The sequence below is a fragment of the Spinacia oleracea genome, chromosome 3 (assembly GCF_020520425.1).
Source record: "Spinacia oleracea cultivar Varoflay chromosome 3, BTI_SOV_V1, whole genome shotgun sequence".
NCBI lineage: Eukaryota > Viridiplantae > Streptophyta > Magnoliopsida > Caryophyllales > Amaranthaceae > Spinacia > Spinacia oleracea.
The window spans coordinates 99,923,577-99,928,628 of record NC_079489.1 but is presented as its reverse complement, the minus strand read 5'-3'; the positions used below and the strand labels follow the sequence as shown (position 1 = coordinate 99,928,628).

The window sequence follows — 5,052 nt, the reverse complement described above, 5'->3', positions numbered from 1 at the left end:
TACAATATATATATTTTTTTTTTGTTTTTTTTTTATTTTCTACGGTACTGTAGCAGCAGTAAAAGTTTTTTTTTTTTTTTTTTATATATATATATAATTACGAAAATATTAATTTTAAAAAAAAAACGAAATACGTGAAGTCACACAAACAAGAACGTATTTCAAAGCATGTAATTCCAGAGTTAATTTTAAAATAAATTCAAACATTTCTAGCTAATAACTTTTAATTTATTCACTAGTGCGAAATTACTTTTACGTAACTAATTAGTTAGTTAGGCGCCTAAATTATAAAAGGTAGACACGAAATGTCAGTAAAACCTTTAGCTCAAAAATACCACTTTGTAACACCCCAACAATTCCCATTTTCTAAAATAATCCCTTTTTAAATATAACTGTAGGGAATTATCAAAGTATTATCGCCCGTGTGAAAACGTTACGGCTTATTCAGAATTTTGCAGCGGAAAACATAAAACTAACTTTTAGGTTCATAAATAATCTATTACATATTAGGTCCAAACCAATTAACTGAAATAAGGAAATACGAATAGTACGACAAATTTCAAATCCAAGTTAACAAATTAAATCACTTAATTAAACAAATAGAACTACAAGCTCTCTAATCCCGATCCCAATGATGCATCATCTTCAAACCTGTAGATGGGCAACGCTTATTGATCCTTAGAGACTGCTCACCAAAGATGGGTCATCACAGGATCAATAAGGCATAGCCATGATCAACACACACAAACAAAGCACGTAATCAGCAAAGCTGAGTACTACATACTAAAACAACAACAATCCTAGCATGATACTATCAAACTAACAACCCTAACATGATACTAATAAATATAAGTAAGGATAGACAAAACATAATGATTTGACGACCATACTTGACTAGACTAAGCTAGGCTTAATAACCATAATATTATTTTAATTGAAATAGACAATGGACCGAGTTGTCCATTCAGAAGTCTTCACTAAGGAAGACGAGGTACGGGCGCGACTCCGTAACCTCAGTGACCTGCGATATCGAGGAACGTTTAAATAAAAATAGGACACGGTGATCAATTCGGTCCCAGAAAAGGCCATGGGCTACCACCATGAACCCCAACTCCTGTTTGTCCGTCACTTCAGACGTGCACAGTCTAAAGCTATTGCTATTCAGTTTCACTTTACATGATTTACAAATTGAGATTCCGTTATGACTCAACCATTACATAAGACAGACAATTCACATTTGTTCACAACTGTTTTTATCTTGGAATTAAGTAAGTGATCATAAAAGCATCAATCAAGACTCATTCCAATTTATCCAACCTTTCCTTTAACCATGAGCAACCCTGTATATGGGTATAAAGTTTCAACTTACTAAACAAGGTCCTCGGCCCTCATAAAGTAGTGAAAAGCTAAAAAGGGAACAACAACCAATTAATCCAAACCAATCATATAGAATAATCTAGTGCTCCCAACCAACGTGTTTGTACCAATAATCCATACCAACATGTTACAGTTCTCTTAGTGCAAAACAAGTTCAATAAGTTTGTCCAACAGTATTAAACATGCACATTCCATATAACCAAGTTTGTCTAGAATATCAACATCACCAAGTTCAACAATAATATCAACATGATTTCAACAATTAGCACACATTCCAAGCACGCGGGTATGTACGTACCTTGTATAAACAAATTGATAGGCCACTTTAACACTTTCAAAAGTCGCCTAAAGAGAATTCTCCGCCTAAAACAACCAACAAATATTCCCAATCAATTCCTACTCATTGATAACCATAAGAGAGCATTCTAAATGCATCCTAAACATATTTAGAACTTTCCCCAATATCAAAACTTAAACATTTGATCTCCTAGAATCATAATTATTGAATTAGTGATTGAAATTCGTTGAAAACTTTCGCAAACATCGTACTTTAAATTTTCAGCAATATAATTTCATCTAAAAGCTTCACCATGGTCAATCTACGTTCCTAGTATCTCAACACAACCAATTCAATGATCCATACTCAACCTATCATGATTAATAATCATAAAAACTTTGAATTTCATACTTTAAACAATCAAAAACCAATATTTCAGTGTAATTAGATAATCTGAAAATTAATAACTTTATTATAAAATTCATATAATCTCAAATTTATAATTTAAATCACAAAACCCATAACTTTAATTCAAGAAAACACAATTCAAGTTAATAAATCATAAATAATCCCTAACTTAATTTTAATTAGTCAAAACTGAAAATTAATTCGTTTTTAATCTCAACCCAAATCTTAAAATCATGTTCAAACCATAAAAATCATGAATTTCATATCAAGAACATAATCTAAATCAACAAACTTTAATTTAAGATAATTAGTTACTTAGGATTTAAGAAAGTAACCAATTCAAGAGTTTAAGGGGAGTGCTGGCCGGCGGACAGCGGTGGCTCGCGGCAAGGCTGAGCACGGTTGCGTGCGGTGGTCGGGCCTTGAGTCACTGGTTGCTGCGCGAAAACGAAGGGAGTCAAGCCATGAGAGCAAGAACGAAAATAAGGAATTATAAAGAAGAAGGAGGAAGGAGGAGAAGCTTGAAGGAGAAGAAGGATTTACCGTGTTGATGGTGGTCGGCTGAGCGGCGAGCAGCGGGAGAGCAAAAAAGCTGAGTTGCGTGAGGTTGAAGGAGGGTTTTCTCTCTTTCTTTTGGTTTTCACGTGAAGAATAGAGAAGAGAAGGGTTTTATTTTTTTGTTTGGGCTTTGCCCAATTGGGCTAGGAGTAGGATTTAGGTTGATGAATCCACAATGGGTTAGGACTTGTTTTCTAATTTCAATAGAACGTGGTTTTGCAATTCGAACTCGTTTTAAAGTAAAACTCGAAAATACCTTTTGATTTCATAAACCATTTAAAATATTCAAAATGTAATAACATAATTATATTTTAATTACATATTCATTTCTAAAATTCGTAAATTACATTTAAATATATTAGATATACGTTAAAATATATAAGTAAAATATAATAGAATTACGGGGGATTACAATCTACCCCTCTTAAAAGAAGTTTCGTCCCGAAACTTGACACGGAAATTCACATATCTTTCCAAACTTTTCAACTTGTTCTAATTGTAGAAGTACTTTGTACCACTCTTGTGCATTCTTTTGCCAACTAAGAGTTACTTGAAATACTCAAGAACACATTTTCTTATGCGGAGAATCTATTTACTTGCATCAACATGTAAAGGTTGCTAAAAATAAGCATAAAATGCATAAAATACCATAAAAGATAGGTAAAAGCGCGAATTTCTATCGCATTCTACCCCCCTTAAAGAAAACGAGTTACGCCCTCGTAACTCACCTTGGAAAATAACTCTGGGTACTTGATCTTCATTTCAGCTTCGGCTTCCCACGTTGCCTCTTCGTACTCGTGGTTCGACCAGAGCACTTTCACTATGCTGGTGTCCTTATTGCGTGTACTACGCACTTTCCTATCAAGGATTTTCACAGGCCTTTCCTCGTATGTGAGGCTACTATCGATCTGGATTTTCTCAGGCTCTAAGATATGACGTTCATCAGGGATATAGTGCTTTAGTTGGGAAATGTGAAACACGTCGTGCATCTTTTCGAACTCCATTGGCAAGGCTAACTTGTATGCTACTTTCCCTATTCGTTGCAGAATCTCATATGGGCCTACATACTTGGCACTTAGCTTGCCTTTCTTCCCAAATCTCATCACACCCTTGGTTGGTGATACTTTCAAGAACACTTTATCACCTACTGCAAATTCATCATCTCTTCTTTTCAAATCAGCATAACTCTTTTGCCTATCCTGGGCAGCTTGAATTCTAGCCTGAATTATTTTCACATTCCTGACAGTCTCCTCAATGAATTCCGTTCCCAAGACTATATTTTCACTGAAATCATTCCAGCAGGTGGGACTTCTACATTTTCTCCCATATAGTGCCTCAAAAGGTGCCATCTTAATGCTTGCATGGTAGCTATTGTTGTATGAAAATTCGATCAAGTCTAGATGGTCTTCCCAACTACCCTTAAAGTCAATCGCACAAGCCCTCAACATATCTTCCATAGTCTGGTTAGTTCTCTCAGTCTGACCATCGGTTGCAGGGTGGAAAGCAGTGCTCATTTTCAAAGTTGTCCCAAGGTTCAACTGGACCTTTTGCCAAAATTTCGAGAGGAATCTTGAATCACGGTCTGAGATAATATCGGTTGGGACCCCATGCAACCTCACTACATGCTTAATGTAAGTCTTTGCGAGCTGTTTCTTTTTCCATGTCTCTTTAATCGGAATAAACACGGCTGATTTTGTTAGACGGTCTACAATAACCCAAATGGTATCATTTCCGTTCTTTGATCTAGGCAAGGCAGTAACAAAATCCATAGAAATGGAATCCCACTTCCATCCAGGCACTTCTAAAGGTTGAACTTTCCCCATGGGTCTTTTGTGGTCTATTTTGACTTTCTGACAGGTTAGGCATCTAGACACAAACTCGGCAACTTCCCGTTTCATATTAGGCCACCAATAGATTTGCTTCAGGTCTTTGTACAACTTGTCACCCCCAGGGTGCACAGAATATGGAGTATTATGCCCCTCATCCATAAGACGTCTCTTGAGTTCTTCACACTTCTGTGGTACACACCATCTCCCTTTGAACCTCAAACTACCATCTTCATGAATCTTGAAATCCACTTCTTTCCCTTGACCCATATTTTCTTTGATTCTCTCTAAGCACTCATCCCCCGCTTGACTTTCTCTAATCTCCTCGAATATAGACAACCCCAATGATAATGCACTCAGTTTTGCTTTGGTTTCCCCAGGGTTTACTATTTCCAGGCTAAGTCTCTGCATGTCTCGACACAACTCTTCAGGCACTACCAAGACATTCATACTATGGCTAGATTTCCTACTCAATGCATCGGCAACTACGTTTGCTTTCCCCTCATGGTACTGGATGTTCAAATCATAGTCCTTGATCAACTCTAACCATCTTCTTTGTCTCATGTTGAGATCTTTCTGGGTGAAAATGTATTTTAGGCTTTTGTG

At 36.3% G+C, this 5,052-nt stretch overlaps 1 long non-coding RNA gene across 1 annotated transcript; it reads right to left on the bottom strand.

The window, feature by feature from the left end:
• Nucleotides 1-383: 383 nt before the first annotated feature.
• Nucleotides 384-2,861, bottom strand: LOC130469207 (uncharacterized). The gene is made up of 4 exons (XR_008929609.1): nt 2,606-2,861; nt 2,398-2,499; nt 1,676-1,740; nt 384-685 (listed from the first exon to the last, which is right to left on the bottom strand). It is a non-coding gene; the product is annotated as an uncharacterized lncRNA (long non-coding RNA).
• Between the last annotated feature and the right edge of the window lie 2,191 nt (nt 2,862-5,052).